General features: G+C 39.2%; 1 protein-coding gene across 2 annotated transcripts in view; it reads left to right on the plus strand.

Annotated features, from left to right (window-relative positions):
- The first annotated feature begins 1,029 nt into the window (after positions 1-1,029).
- The window catches only part of LOC110534107 (zinc finger and BTB domain-containing protein 20), a 34,707-nt gene continuing 18,632 nt past the window's right edge, over positions 1,030-17,104 (plus strand). The window contains exons 1-2 of one of the 2 annotated variants that reach the window (XM_036990511.1): positions 1,030-1,132; positions 3,918-4,024. The gene's annotated coding sequence lies outside the window, so the exon portion shown is untranslated. Of the gene's footprint in view, positions 1,292-3,917; positions 4,025-17,104 lie in introns of both variants that reach the window. The other variant, XM_021618780.2, reaches the window with a different exon arrangement.

A 17,104-nucleotide genomic window follows, 5' to 3' on the forward strand; every position in this document is an offset into this window, starting at 1 on the left:
CCAAGAGAGAACGTGATGGCCTACTTAGGGTTCTGCAGATATGTTCGACATCTCATGGTGTTGCCGGTAACGAAAAGCCCATGATGTTTAGAATATACAATAAACATTAACTTCAGCTTTAATTAAGGCTGATTATTCAAGTCTAGACATCAGACAAGCGCGCTCGCACACACACACCTGTCACTGTCTAGACAGGGAGGGGGCATGAAGGCCGGAGGGGGGTGTGGGGACTTGAAAGATCCACTATTGCTATATTTTATGCCAGTCAGAACATATCTGTGAACGCATTGGAGAACAAAACAATTTAATATTGCATTACTCAATCTGATTGGCCAGCTAAACCGTCAGCATTTTTTTTAAATCTTGGCTTGAGGTCAGCTAGGGACGTTAAAAAATAAATAAATGAGAAAATAGAAATGCGTAGAAAGTAAAAGACACGGCAGCCAATCTAGCTTGTTGGTACTAAAAATGATAGGCAGCAACGTCATCCAATATGAAGCTGCAAACCAATCGGTAGCAGTTACTGACAACGACTTTGTCCAATGCAAAGTACAGACACATGATAGACATAATTCTTCAATTGACTGCCCTTTTGATCAATGGAATATTGAAACTAGAGTTATTCTCTTTACATTATAAACCAAGCGTCATGATTCCAATATAGACCTATATAATTATATATATATATATATATATATTTTTAATAAAAGCGTGTAAGAGGAAATTAACCCTTGATGACTTGAATGAAAATTATTTCCTTAAATAACATTCTGCGAAGACGTACATTCTGCATGGATGAACATTTCAAGACACAGAGAGTGGAATTTCATTAAAACTACGGTCTTCGGTTGTTCATATTGGATCAAACAACCCTGTCTGCGTAAGAGGACATGTACTATTTCGGAGCCACAATGCCATGGAGACAGTTTCACCGGCCCACTGCACTCCGTAGAGAGGGTGCACGGCTCAATGATTGGGGCAAAACCACGTTGACCGATTTATGTTCCAACCTACATCGCTCAAGAGAGGCTCTGTTCCAATCGTAAGTGAAAAGGCGTGCCTGTCCAAAATATTCAACGTATAGTTAAAAAATGGGAGGGCGCACTTGAACTCGTTGAAGTCCTTTATGAAGGTAGGCTGCAGCGTGTGTTTATTGATGAGATGAAAGAAGATGGAAGTGAGAAATGAAATAAAGTAAGGGAAAATATTAAACAATTCGAAGCCTTGCCGGGGAAAAACCGGGGAAGCTGTGAATCGCTGTCGCCATTGGAAAAAAAGCTTAGGAGAGCAGGTAAGAAATAGGAAAAGTGAGGGAAGGGGCTGGTGTTAAAACGGTCTATGTTAGGCTATTTATAAGAATATATTACAGTTATTCCCAATATATGATATATACTAAACTTAAGTAAGTGAAGTAAGTGAATCTTAAAACATACAGACAATTTTACGCTTAGTTCCATTGCCTCCATTTCTGGATTTCCCAACCAGATTTACAGCAGAATCAGTAAAACTTTATTTCCTTCCAGCATTCCAGAGCCTTATTGAATTAGACCGTAAATGCAGAATGATATATGATATTGTGGGGTCTATTGATTACAGATAGTATGGATTTACAATAGTCAGTTTACGTTACACCCGACAAAAAAGACGCTCTGCTCACTTTCATGACGTCCTAGGTTGCCCATCTGTCATTATTTTCAACATCAATGCTTATTTCCTTAGTTTTACTCCTTTCTATTCTGGACAGAGATATGAATTGTGTTGACTGTTCTACTTCGGACCGTCACGTTATTATGAAGGGGGCTCCATGGTTAAGACTGTATAACACAAATTAGACAACATAAGGATAATTTACAATGAACATCTGGAGTTTAGTGCATGCGGTGTGGTGCGTAAAGCGGAATAAACTGAGATATAAGGGTCAATCATTTGGGAATGAGAATGAGCAGGCATACAATTTAAAACCACTATGTTGTATCTCCGTCTGTTGGCTGTTTTCTCGGACTATGTCCAAATGTGTCCAGCCCCCTACCAAGTCAACACTTGTTGGACCGAACAATGGGCGAAATAGAACTAAAATTGCAATAAAGCCCTCAAATATTTTAGTTTGGCACATGCTGTACCTAAATTAAAATTGGGATGCAAGGTGTCAGACGTTTGTCAAATGAAATTATACATTAACATCTGCCTGACACAGAAAGGTAGCCGAGATATTCAGCCAATATCCTAGGCTAAAACTATGAAAGACACTGCGGATTTAGTTTCACCGATATAATAAAAACTGTCCATCTGTTCTGGATTTTGGTGCCATGTTTTACAAAATGAATGCCCTCTTTTATTGTCACGATCTTTGTTGCGCAATTCCAGCTATATTGACGTATATGACTGTATAGGAAATTAGAAGAATATCATATAGAAGAATATCATATAGAAATATGATATCATTAGGCATAGGTCTATAGTCCTATGGGAGACAGTCTGGTTAGTTTGATAAATGACGGCACAGGGGTGCTTGAAGCAGTGAATTGGCTCATCAAGATGTTAGTTTCTCCAACTTCAAACAGTTTCATTAGTTTTAACAATTTAATTGACGGTTGATTTGACAGTTGATCAGTGGGGCAAAACGTCCTATCCATCTCTCAAAGTTGTTGAGACTATTGCCTCTGCACCGCATGTTGGATGTCAGCACCAGACTTGGTCAACAAGGTTATGAGTAGCCACAGCCTATATAGTCTATTAGAATGAAACATTGTACAAATGTTGCAGGTTGAAGAGATTTATGGGTGAATAACAAACTTTATTGAATCAGTCAGAGATGGTTCACAATGTCCTTTTAGGATTATTACATTTTTAAATATAACTGTTTCGGTTTGGCTTGTTTCCCATTCACCCCCCTATAACAGTCTTCTAATGGTCATAGACTACTGTGGAGGCATGTCTGCCCTATATAGAATAGGCTTACTATATATAGCTGGAATATACCGGTAACTCCACAACAGAAACCTTGCTTGGCACTGTGAGTTGTAATGGATAACCAGCCGCACGTTTTTAAGCACATGTGCACTGGCTGCTGCAGGCATGAGTGTGTTGAGTTGCGCATCTTATCCTAAATGATCTTGTGAATCATAGGCTGTAGACATAATGAAGAATAGTGCTGAACTGTAGGATAGCAAACACGCATCGAAGAATCCATTTTTTTTTCTCCAAATGCCTGTTGACAAGTAGCCTACGTTTACTGATCAATACACATCTTGATCTAAGATAAAACTCATAACTGAAATGCACATTATAAAGTTTATAGCCTACAAGTATGTTCCCTCCCATTTTTGATATCCATTTCCCTTTTTTTTTTCCCTGGTTTGATATGGAAAGTTTTCATTTAACACATCCACCATTGTAGTGATTGAGGCTGTATGCAGAGTGGGCCTATGCTATGATGGATGAAATTATAATTATTGTAATGAGTGCAGTATCACACATGAAGTATTGCAATTCAAGCCTGTTGGTTGGACATTTAGGCCTACTCTTTAGAGCGATTTTGGCATCCAACAGCCTTTTCTGGTCTTCGGTTTCAAGTTAAATCCAATTTTCTTACAGAGTTCATTCATTCAACCACAACACATAGTAAACAGGCCCAGTTGTCCATAATTGTCACATTTTCATTGTAATCACAATAATAGTGTAACTACATACACATCGTTACATAGTACTTACAACTATTACAACATATTTTCAGATTGTGAAAAAAAACCTCACTGGTTATTCAGGCTACAATTCAGAGGGGCAAGCAGAGTTGAAGGAGTTTGTTTGTTAACTATGTCTTACAACAACTCTTCATATGAGCAATCACAAAACAAATATTTTAAATGCAAAATGCCAAGTTTCGATTCATGATAATTGATTCAGTACTTTGTCCATAGCGATACGTCTGGATTGGCTCACGAAGACACTGCCAGGACATCAAATGTGATCTGTGATGTCATTGCAAGGTGGGGAGGTTTTGGAGGTGTCCAGTTTAAATTGAAAGGTAAGCCATGTGCCTATTTGTGCTCACAGAACAAAAGTTTGATGAAAATGTAATGGCATACCCTTCGGCTCTCAAGGGAACCACTTGATTGCTTTGTGTGGCTAATTCCATAATCATGCAATGGGTACCACATCTTGAATAGATATACATTTTTGAAAGAATTGTAACTATCACAAAGCCAGAGGAAGACATTGTATTTGCCGTTTTAATATTGCTTCCTGTCCTCTTTTGCTCAAGCACATAGTAGAATGGTTTCAGCCTCCCAGTTTTTGTAGTTCCAGCTTCCAACCAACTTAGGCCTGCTGTTCAATCAAAGCTGCCCCCTATGCAAATACTGTAGTATGTTCTACAGTGTTAGCAAGCCCAGCTGTCAGCTCTCTGGCAAATGGTCACTAAAATATTGACATATTGAGACATTTGTAAATGCATCCTCTCCACAGAATGCATCCACAGAAGGCCTCCCTTTCTCTTCAACACAGCAAGCTTTTAAACTGAAGACGTAGAAAACTGTAAATTAGCTAAGCAACAGCTGTGTTGCTCTCATTTGCTGAATAAATCAGTAAGTGGCAAACTAATGCTCCCCGACACATTATGTAATGATATTTTAGCATTGGGCTATACTCAGAAACATATATTGGTGTGGTATCTAGGGCACAGATTACAATATTGTGCATTTTTTGAAAGCCCATTAAAGGCTTTTCAGGAGCACGCTGTAAGATGTCCTGCTGCTAATAGCTCCTTTTAGCCCAGAAATATATCCTGAAAATGTGACAAAGAGTTCACATTATTATGTCATGTCCTCTAGTCTACATGGGGGGGGGGGGGGGGGGGGGGGACGGAGACGGACAAGCATAAGATATTCAGTAGTAATTGTCTGAGCATATATGTAACATGATTTAAGCTTAATAGTGCTATTGTGCCCAAATTGTGTAACAGATTTCTCTTACAGCTTTGAAAGGGATACTTCGAGATTTTGTTAATGAGGCTCTTTATCTACTTCCCCAGAGTCAGATGAACTCATTGATGCAATTTGTATGGCTCTGTGTTCAGTATGAAGGAAGTTAGAGCTAGCAGATACCCATAGACGTCCAGTCATTGTGCTAATGCTAGTTAGCATTGGTTCGTAAAAACAACTCTAACTTCCTTCATACTGGACACAGAGACATAAAAATGGTATCCACGAGATCATCATTGACAACATCTCAAAGTATCCATTTAAGGCCGAGCCTACACGCAGAAATGTGGCCACACTGCTACATATGAGTTTGTGGATTGTTTATATGAGTTGTAATTATTTGGAAATTCATATTTTAGTATTTGCTGTTTAACATACTTCAACCTTACTTTGCGTATTGTAGCGACCTAGGCATTAGAAACCATTCATCGACTACTGCCAAGGACATATGCCTAGTAGGCCAAGGAAGTATTGAGGCCATGGAAAGAAAGTTGAGGAGGGGTAGAGTGCAGTGCGCCTTCCATTGCTAAGTGTACCACAATCACTGCTAAGAGGTGGGTTCTCTTTTAATTATTCGTTTTGACATCCCATTCGTGGGATTCACCAGAATTTCCTAAGTAACTCGAAGAACCAATCATACATGTCTGTCGGAGACAGACAGGTCGAGTGGTGAAGAAGGAGCCCCTCCCCTGATATTAAAGAGCCACTCGCCTGACCTCTGATCATTCTCACTTCTTTTCCTCACAGAAGACTTCTACTTAGTTTTCTTCAGCACAACTTGATCTGTTTTCCTGCTTAACTGTTCACCGGTGTGCAGTCAAGGTTGCACCAACAAGCACAGGGTTATCAGATCTCATATTTTGTCCTGGGTGACTTTCCTGAAAGGATACTTTCTACTTCGGGTAAGAATTAGCTTCACCGCTTTTCTTCCTTCATCTCCTGTTCTAGCTAGTGTCACACGGCTAGCTACGGAGACTTGGCTAGCTTAGCTGCAAGGCTTAGCTGACATGGCTTTCTCACCGCAAGGCTAGCTATCCTACCGACTAGGTTTTATACCTGCAATGGTAGAATTACTAGTTCGCTCTCTTGTTTAGTTTAACCCACTACCGGCTGTGACTAGATCGACCGTCCTGCTTATCAGTCGAGAAGCCATGCTTTTGTTCATCGCAAGACGAACATAGTGCTAGCTTCCTTTGGCTAACTTTGTGCTAATTAGCTAGGCTACTAGCCCACTTGGTGAACACTAGCTACGTTCACATTGTTATATAATTAGCTTCTCCGACCAGCACTGTGTTAACTAGCTAGGCTACTAGCCCACACCTGTATTTGGGGAGTTTCTCCCATTCTTTTCTGCTGATCCTCACAAGCTCTGTCAGGTTGGATGAGGAGCATCACTGCACAGCTATTTTAAGGTCTCTCCAGAGATGTTGGATCGGGTTCAAGTCGGGCTCTGGCTGGGCCACTAGTCAGAGACATGTCACAAACACCACTCCTGCGTTGTCTTGGCTGTGTGCTTAGGGTCGTTGTCCTGTTGGAAGGTGAACCTTCGTCCCAGTCTAAGGTCCTGAGCACTCTGGAGCAGGTTTTCATCAAGGATCTCTCTGTACTTTGTACTTTTCTGTACCATCGGGTTCTTGTTCACCTCCTTGACCAAGACTCTTCTCCCCCGATTGCGCAGTTTGACCAGGTGGCCAGCTATAGGAAGAGGCTTGGTGGTTCCAAACTTATTCCACTTATTCCATTTTGGTACCCTTCCCCAGGTCTGTGCCTTGACACAATCCCGTCTCTGAGCTCTACGGACAATTCCTTTGACCTCATGGCTTGGTTTCTGCTCTGACAGGCACTGTCAACTGTGGGACCTTACAGTATATAGACAGGTTTGTGCCTTTCCAAATCATGTCAAATCAATTGAATGTACCACAGGTGGACTCCAATCAAATTGTAGAAACATCTCAAGGATAATCAGTGGAAACAGGATGCACCTGAGCTCTACAGACAATTCCTTTGACCTCATGGCTTGATTTCTGCTCTGACATGCACTGTCAACTGTGGGACCTTAGAGATAGGTTTGTGCCTTTCCAAATCATGTCAAATCAATTGAATTTACCACAGGTGGACTCCAATCAAGTTGTAGAAACATCTCAAGGATGATCAATGGAAACGGGATGCACCTGAGCTCAATTTCGAGTCTTAAAGCAAAGGGTCTGAATACTTATGTAGATTTTTTTACCTTTATTTAACTAGGCAAGTCAGTTAAGAACAAATTCTTATTTTCAATCAAGGCCTACCAGAAGGCAAAAGGCCTCCTGTGGGGACAGAACAGTGGGTTAACTGCCTTGTTCAGGGGCAGAACAACAGATTTTTACCTTGTCAGCTCGGGGATTCGATCTTGCAATCTTTCAGTTACTAGTCCAACGCTCTAACCACTAGGCTACCTGTAGGGATTGCTTTTTTTTCAATACATTTGCAAAAATTTCTAAAAACCTGTTTTCACTTTGTCATTATGGTGGAATTGTGTATACATTAATGAGAACATTTTTTCAATATTTTTTTTAAAGAAGACTGTAACGTAACAAAATGCACCGTATTCCCGGTTCTTTGATATTATCTCACCTAGGGTTGCACATTTTGGGGAATATTCAGAGGTGGAGTCTTTCCGTGGGAATTAACGGGAATACATGGGAATTAACGGGAATATATGGGAATTAATGGTAATATATGCAAATTAATACAATTTAAATGTAGATGTTTTTTGCATTGGATATGTTTACCATATCATATGGAGACAGAAATATAAACCTTTTACCTTATCATAAGTAGACATAATTGCAAATGGTTAAATCCTTCCAATAGAAATAAAAAAAAACATTTAGTTACGAATTGAACTTTAATTAAATTAGTTGACTCTTCACATGGGATGATTTCACTGAACAACAGAAGAAAGGGAATATTGAATTATCCCCAATGATCCATCGCATTTCCCAAAAACATTTTCAACATACATCTGTAAAATGATAGTCTAGAAACTAAAGCTTTGGCTGTCTCCCTCTCAGGCTTCTATGTCTTCTCCCTGGACCTCCTCAATGTCCACCTCTTGAACATCAGACTCTGAGGCCTCATCTTCACTGTCATTTTCCAACCTTGTTGAGGATGGCTCATTGTCAGGCTCAAAAAGCCTCAAATTTGGCCAGATGGCACCATCTGCAAGCAGAGTCTGAATATCAGACAGGATGGCATTGTCTCCCTCAATACATGCAATGGATACTGCTATAGTTTTCAGGAGTTTCAGGCTGCTTACCACTCTCTCCCAAAATATATCATCCAGGAGGATCCTCTTGATGGGGCTGTCCATTTCGGCAGACTGTGAAATCGCCATTTCTTGGGAGAGACTCCTTCCCCTCCAGGAGACTGTCACACATTATGACAACATCACCCCCAACGGGTGTTGCTGGCAGCTTCAATGTGGTGCTCTTATTCTTCTCACTTTGCTTGGTGAGGTAGATTTCTGCTATAACTTGATGACCCTTCACATACCTAACCATTTCCTTGGCTCTCTTGTAGAGTGTATCCCTTTCAACTGTACATGTGATGGAAGAATGCACTGTGCATGCAGAGGGTTGCAATTCCATTGAATTGGGGAAAGTTTAACCAAAATATGCCACAAGATCTAGAATTGCCTTATGTGTATCCCTCCAAAAAGATTCACTGTTATAAGCTAACTTTTTTTGATAAATTTAAGAAAAATTCCCGGGCTTAACTTCCCATGGAAAAGTTTTCCGGAAAGTTTCCGACCCTTTGCAACCCTAATCTTACCACATTCTCATACTCGCAAGAATGTGAGGAAGTTTGGCATGCTTGAGAATGATCAGAGGGCAGGATCTTTAGTATGAGGGGAGGGTCTCACTCATTCGCCACTCTCTCACAGACAAACAGTGCATTCGGAAAGTATTCAGACCCCTTGACTTTTTCCACATTTTGTTACATTACAGCCTTATTATAAAATGGATACACGTTTCCTCCCCCTCATCAATCTGCACACAATACCACATCATTACAAAGTGAAAACAGGCTTTTAGGAATGTTTGCAAATTTATATAAAAAAACAAAAACAGAAATACCTTATTTACATATGTATTCAGACTCTTTGCTATGACACTCAAAATTGCATCCTGTTTCCATTGATCATCCTTGAGATGTTTCTGCAAGTTGACTGGAGTCCACCTGTGGTACATTCAATTGATTGAACATGATTTGGAAAGGCACACACTTGGAAAGGCACACACATTCACAGTTGACAGTGAATGTTAGAGCAAAAACCAAGCCATGAAGTGGAGGAAATTTTCCGTAGAGCTCCGAGACAGGATTCTGTCGAGGCACAGGTCTGGGGAAGAGTACCAAAACAGTTCTACAACGTTGAAGGTCCCCAAGAACACAATGGTCTCTATCATTCTTAAATGGAAGCAGTTTGGAACCACTAAGACTCTTCCTAGAGCTGGCTGCCGGTCCAAACTGAGCAATCGGTAGAGAAGGGCTTTGGTCAGGGAGGTGACCAAGAACCATATGGTCACTCTGACAGAGCTCAAGAGTTCCCCTGTGGAGATGGGAGAACCTTCCAGAAGGACAACCATCTTTGCAGCACTCCACCAATCAGGCCATTATGGTAGAGTGGCCAGACGGAAGCCACTCCTCAGTAAAAGGCACATGACAGCCTGCACCTAAAAGACTCTCAGACTATGAAAAACAAAATTCTCTGCTCTGATGAAACCAAGATTGAACTCTTTGGCCCGAATGCCAAGCATAACATCTGTAGGAAACCTGGCACAATCCCTATGGTGAAGCATAGTGGTGGCAGCATTATGCTGTGGGGATGTTTTTCAGCAGCAGGGACTGGGAGACTAGTCAGGATCGAGGGAAAGATGAACGGAGCAACGTACAGCGAGATCCTTGATGAAAACCTGCTCCAGCGCGCTCAGGACCTCAGACTGGGGGAGAATGTTAACCTTCCAACATGACAATGACCGCAAGCACACAGCCAAGACAACGCACTAGTGCCTTCGGGACAAGTCTCTGAATATCCTTGAGTGGCCCAGCCAGAGCCCGGACTTGAACCCAATCGAACATCTCTGGAGAGACCTGAAAATAGCTGTGCATCGACTCTATTCATCCAACCTGACAGAGCTTGGGAGGATCACAGAGAAGAATGGGAGAAACTCCACAAATACAGTTGTGCCAAGCTTGTAGCGTCATACCAAAGAAGACTTGAGGCTGTTATCGCTGCCTAAGGTGCTTCAACAAAGTACTGATTAAATGTGATATTTCTGTTTATAATTGTTTATACATTTGTAAAAATGTATAAAAAATGTTTTTTCCTTTGTTATTATGGGGTATTGTGTGTAGATTGACGAGGGGGGAAAACAATTTCATTCATTTTAGAATAAGGCTGTAACAACAAAATGTGGAAAAAGTCAAGGGTTCTGAATATTTTCCCAATACGCTGTATTGCATTGGTTCTTCAAGCTACTTAGGAGAATCTCACAAATCTCACAAAAGTCGAAAACAAATAATTAAGAGAACCCACTTAACAGTGATTGTACTACAGAGAACTGGGGTTACGCAAGTAACCTTAAGTTACCCTATTATCAGATGAAGAAGAGTTGTTAACACATTTTACTACCAAAATAATTTACAGTGTCAAACCACAATGATATTGATCACTAGGCTATATTGTTTATTTGATAAACTATCAAACTTCACAATAGTGATACGCTTGAAAACGACCAAACTCTGGCAGCTGACTCGCAAGTTGGAGAGCACGCTATCTGAGCAGATCACTGGATAGTGTTAACATTCTTGCCCAGTGACAGTCACTTTTGACTTGTGAAATATGCATATAACTCAAGTAATGCTTGAGATGGCAAACCCGACTGGTTCACCAGGGCTATGTTTTAGCACAAAGGTACACAGTGTATGCTTATAGGCCTACCTCTAATAGTCATGAACCGTGTGAATAGATTGCCACTCCCCTTCCAATGTTTAGATTGCAGTTATTAAAAAAAAAGAACCAAAAGTCCAACAGGAAACTTTGTTGAAAGGCTTTTCTATATGGTGTCAAGCAGTAGGCCTATATTATCTCTCGTGTCTAGGCTTATTTTGTTGACAGTACAATGTAAGTCAGTTTTCTGTGCCAGATCTAACATGACTACTTCTTACAATGTAGAGTGAATCAGCTTGATCGTCAGATAATAAGGCTGAATTACAATCAAACCCACACCGCAGCCAAGGGGCACAATGGAAAATAATATTGTTACCATGTTTATGTATTTGGGATTTATTAGACAATGTTTGAGTTAAATAAAGTGAAACAAAGCCATTATTATTCAAACCATGCATTTTTCTCAGCACATTCAAAAGAAAATACCTCCGTGGGGGTATGATGGAGTAGAACAAGTAAGCACTAACACATATTTAGTGAACTTTATGGTAGATTGCCATCGATCTAAGGACTTTGTAACCTACAGTAGTTTATTGTTTTAGAATCTCTTTTAGCCTTTACGGTAGTGTCTGTATGTTCTTGCTGTGCTGTTCTTGAGTTCCTTAAAAACTGATTTGATTTAGGCAAAAGACATGGTCATGTAATGACTTTTTTCTCCGTCTTACTCTTTAAGCACATCCACGAGGACTCGGGCATTTCACTGATGTGAGAAATGTATCTTGGATTCTAATAGGGAAGTTGTATGTTTGCCAAGGTGCATGTGTGTCCTCAGCTAACCCCGCCAACCATATGGTTTTCTACAAGTCATGGTGAGATCACTGTGTGTTCAAAAGGGAAAGTTTCTGAAGATGTTTTTTTAGAAAATAAATAAAATGGTTTCTTCAGGAAAATGTGTGGATTATCCCATCGTAAGTTTAGACCTGTATTCTACTTGTTTACACCTAGACCTCCTGAAAAGCCTTTTAGACCCCATGCTAGTGAACAACACTTGTAGCCAAAGCTGTAAGACGGACTATATCCCATTAAAAAACACACAGTGACATTGGTGTGCAATGGAAAAACCGGAGACGTGTAATCTGCACAACAGCATTTGTGTTATAAAACCAGAGTTGACCCACAAAGTAAATGCTACTTGGACTTTCCACACCTTGTTACTTTTTATTAATAGGGTAGCAATTATTTTTCAGGAAATAGTTGGCAGTCATATCTTTAGATGTTTTGCTTTGCCGATGAAAACAGTTAGGCCCTATTTCTTTTATGAAATGATTTTGGTTTATGCACAAACAAATCTATTTTTGCTTTATGAATATCCACTGAAGAAACAGACACTCCGCTTTTGCATTCTTTCTCTAGCCGAACACTTGCATGAAATGGATCAGGATTGTCAAATGATACTCATAATATACTCTTTACATAAGCTAGCTTCTCAGTATTATTTTTAGAAAGTGTGCTGACTGATTCAGAGTATTTAACAGCTAGGTAGCGAACCTTTTTTTTTAGATAGATTGTGGCAAGTGTGCTTTCTTGTAGGGGTAAGAGAAAACAGGTCACAATGGGGATATGACCTAGTGATCCAGACACATTGTTATTCTTCTTTCAAGAATTTCTCAGAATTTCTGCTCTCTACTTGCTTTTACATGTTGCAGCAGCTTGCATGTCAAGCATAGTAAAACTAGCTTGTCTCACGTGTTGTTTAATCTCTGTTCAATTGTTATACTGTGTGAGATAATACATGACTGTAACCTATGTTCATGCAAGCTTTTTTGGTCTACTGCAGGCCATTTTACATTCTAAAGGACAATTATCAAGGTATCACAATCACATTTTGACAAATTAAATATTTGCTAGAATGACTTGTACATTCTAGCAACATTGCTGGTCAAGGTTTTTATTTGATTTGTCCTCGTACCATCTGTGTCTGCAACAGCCTTACACATTAGCCAGTAGTTGTGCAAATGATTGTTTTGTCCAAAGCCTAAATTGTGCCGTCAAAGAGGATATAGTTCACTCAAACGTATTGTCATGGAATGTATTGATTTAAGAAATATATTTTATGTAATCTTGTGAAGACGATAGCAGGCGTTTACCTATTTCATGATTTGGTTGTTGCACTTTCCTTGACAACGTTTCTGTTGAGCAACAACAAAATATTTGTTATCACGATTAGCTGACATAGCTCTTATTTCATTTTTTTAAGAGTCCCTCTGTCATTACAAATTGAAATATTGAGACAATGCCAAATGGTTTATGGTTTTAATGGATTACTAAACTTTTAATACAACACCGTAGTCGTCACAGTTCACTCTAGCCTAAATCACATTGCTATTATTTTCTGAAACAGGAAAAACAACAGCGAGCTTCTGGCCCGTTGCTTCATTCTTGTGAAATGGCTGGCTTTCTTAACTAGTTCTCCTTGCAACACCGTTATTAATCTATGGGTCAAGTTTATAAAGACCTTATATTTTCAGGTTGGCAGTTTGCGTCTACCCCTTCTGGATTAACAACAAACAATACTTTGTGTAAGTGTTTGTGTGTGTGTGTGTGTGTGTGTGTGTGTGAGAGAGAGTGTGTTTGAAATGTTCTCTATCTCTGATGCAATGTGTAAGTTTTTGTAGCTAGTTACAGTAGCTGGATGAGAAGCTGGCCAGCAGGCCATTGGCACCGAAGTAAGATGAGTCTGCCAGCATAACTATTATAGAGAGGTCAAAGGTTATAAGAGCTAACAAGACACAATATGACTGTATCTTTTATACAACATACCCTTATTCAGAAGTCTGTGTTGAGTTTGGCTTTGGAGTGTGGTATGGTATAAAGCAATGACAGAACGCTTTGTTTGTAAAATCTATGACTGTTTTTTTCAGAGATTCCTTATTACATTCTATAGGTCAAGTGTTTATACTGTTTCTCTTGAATTAAATATTTTTCTTCCTTTTTTTCTTCTTCCAAATGTGGCAGTTGCCATGGACACCTGCTGTGCCAAAATAATGAGACTGCAATTGTGCAAATATCTGCTTCAGGGTTAAAGCATTTTAAAGACGGTCACATGAGTGGTCAAATGTTTTTTTTTTGAATGGCTTTGTGAAACACGAAACCCACTGAAATGCATATCAAAAGGCAACCAAGCCCGAGATTCAAACAGCATCCTGATATTGACTGCTTTTACAAGTACTGTTTGTAGTCTACTGCAAGATGAACTTGATCAATGGTTTGAGAATAATTTATGGTTGAGCCTCAACTTTGTTTTGAGTTCCTGTCTTGATTAATGTTAAGATATTCAAGATACTTTAGCCATTTGTACAGATGTAGGATTTTGAGCCAGTTTGAAATAATCCTGCAGCAACAGAAAATGTGAATTATTATTATTATGTTATAATTAATGGGCATTTTTGTAGGCGTTGATACATTTTTCATGAGGGAAAATCCAGTCTGAAATTTCTTTAGAAGCCTTTTTAAACCTCAAATCCAAGTTTTAAATTGTTCTCCTGCAACAGGGTGATCCAATTTAAATCCTACATCTGTAAGTATTTATGATAAACATCATGAATGCTAAGTAAATCATGCTAGGAATTAAGTAGAAGGGGTGTTGGCTGGGAGTTCTTGACATGCAATGAATTAAGTGAACAAGTTGTTCAGCCAATTTTTTTGTTGTTGCTATAGTTAGGTAGTGCTATAGTTAGTGTTAGTGCTATAGTTAGTTAGTGCTATAGTTAGTGTTAGTGCTATAGTTAGTGTTAGTGCTATAGTTAGTGTTAGTGCTATAGTTAGTTTTAGTGCTGTAGATAGTTAGTGCTATAGTTAGTGTTAGTGCTATAGTTAGTGTTAGTGCTTTAGTTAGTTAGTGCTATAGTTAGTGTTAGTGCTATAGTTAGTTAGTGCTATAGTTAGTGTTAGTGCTATAGTTAGTTAGTGCTATAGTTAGTGTTAGTGCTTTAGTTAGTTAGTGCTATAGTTAGTGTTAGTGCTATAGTTAGAGTTAGTGCTATAGTTAGTTAGTGTTAGTGCTATAGTTAGAGTTAGTGCTATAGTTAGTTAGTGCTATAGTTAGTGTTAGTGCTATAGTTAGAGTTAGTGCTATAGTTAGTTAGTGCTATAGTTAGTTAGTGCTATAGTTAGTGTTAGTGCTTTAGTTAGTTAGCGCTATAGTTAGTGTTAGTGCTATAGTTAGAGTTAGTGCTATAGTTAGTTAGTGCTATAGTTAGTTAGTGTTAGTGCTATAGTTAGAGTTAGTGCTATAGTTAGTTAGTGCTATAGTTAGTGTTAGTGCTATAGTTAGAGTTAGTGCTATAGTTAGTTAGTGCTATAGTTAAGTGTTAGTGCTATAGTTAGTGTTAGTGCTATAGTTAGTTAGTGCTATAGTTAGAGTTAGTGCTATAGTTAGTTAGTGCTATAGTTAGTTAGTGCTATAGTTAGTGTTAGTGCTTTAGTTAGTTAGCGCTATAGTTAGTGTTAGTGCTATAGTTAGTTAGTGCTATAGTTAGTGTTAGTGCTATAGTTAGTGTTAGTGCTTTAGTTAGTTAGTGCTATAGTTAGTGTTAGTGCTATAGTTAGTGTTAGTGCTTTAGTTAGTTAGTGATGGCATAATTGCCTCAAACTTTGATGAATTGTTACCTCATTGCATGTTTTCAAGTAGCTCTATTCTTTACTTTTGTTATCTCAAGATCACAGGAAACTGTGTCATGTTCTGGTCACGTAATACATTTCTCGTAATCTCAAGAAACGTCTTGTGTGCCTACACCAACGTCACACTCATTACCAAGACGCTGGACTGTTAGCATTTCCCATAGGAAAACATGTCCTAATAGATTCAGTAGTGCCATCGAAAGAAAAAGAACGAGGAAAAACTGCCTTAGCAAAGCATCTGGGCGCTCGGGGGGTTTCCCCCCGCTCTGAAAACGTTACTTTCCTCACAATGATGGTATTCATATATGACAAACCCAATCTACATCTTTGGCAATGTTTGATCGAAGGACTTGAGCTCTATGAGCTCACCCACAAACCCCGGCCCAGCTACTGATCTCCTGGTATACCACAACGCAACAGTTTTTCCCATTACGGCTAATGCTAATGAGTCGATTCTATTGGTTTTACACCCTATTTGGCTACCTTGCATACTTGCATAACTAAGTCTCAGAAGAAGGTTCACAAAATATTTACAGAAGAATGCAAATATACAGACCCTTATTTTGTCATGTTTCAAATAAAAATAAAAAACTGAAGTACAATGGTTGAACAGACCATAATGTTCCCATTACACTGTGTGTAGGCTACTTGCAAATAAGCACACAGCGTAAGCTGTAGTCCATTTCAATCATTTTTTATTTCACCTTTATTTAACCAGGCAAGTCAGTTATGAACAAATTCTTATTTTCAATGACGGCCTAGGAACAGTGGCTTAACTGCTTTGTTGAGGGGCAGAATGACAGATTTGTACCTTGTCAGCTCGAGGGATTCGATCTAGCAACCTTTGCAATTACTGGCCCAATGCTCTAACCACTAGGCTACCTGCTGCCCCGATCGTTCTACCTATCATAAAGTGTTCCCATATTTCCAGCTCATTCTGGAGATTTTTTAAATTATTTTTTTTAAAAGCAATGCAGGCTACAGTTATGTCACAACCGACAACAACAAGCTTTTAACGCAACATCCCCTCTAATGTATTTGTTATAGATTGTTGCATAACGTTCAGTAGTGCTTTCATAACAATTCTGAGATGGTATGGCAACAGTGCTCTTACAGTCCCTAACCTAACATTTTGCTCTCATTTTACTGGAACCACAATGAGTAATTTCAACAGCCTGAGCCTGAAATGTAACCACTGTCAAATTCATCGATATGGATACAAGGACTGATCGTTTGATCATTTTTAAACATACATTTTTTTTTTAAGCTTATACATTGTTGGCAAAAACTCAAATGACAAATGACCCCAAAACATTAAGAATGGAGAGAACTTAGATTTAGAACAGGGCAATGTTTATCATCTTATGTATCATTCATGAACTCATTCTGATGTGTTGAGTGGTGGTATTGCTTTGACTTCAATGGCCTGTAGTATTGGCACGTACCAATTACTGTACCTTTTTTAGAAACATGCCCACAGCGCATGCTTCAGCTTCGTTAAGTCCCACACATG

This window comes from Oncorhynchus mykiss, chromosome 10 (genome assembly GCF_013265735.2).
Source record: "Oncorhynchus mykiss isolate Arlee chromosome 10, USDA_OmykA_1.1, whole genome shotgun sequence".
Lineage (NCBI taxonomy): Eukaryota > Metazoa > Chordata > Actinopteri > Salmoniformes > Salmonidae > Oncorhynchus > Oncorhynchus mykiss.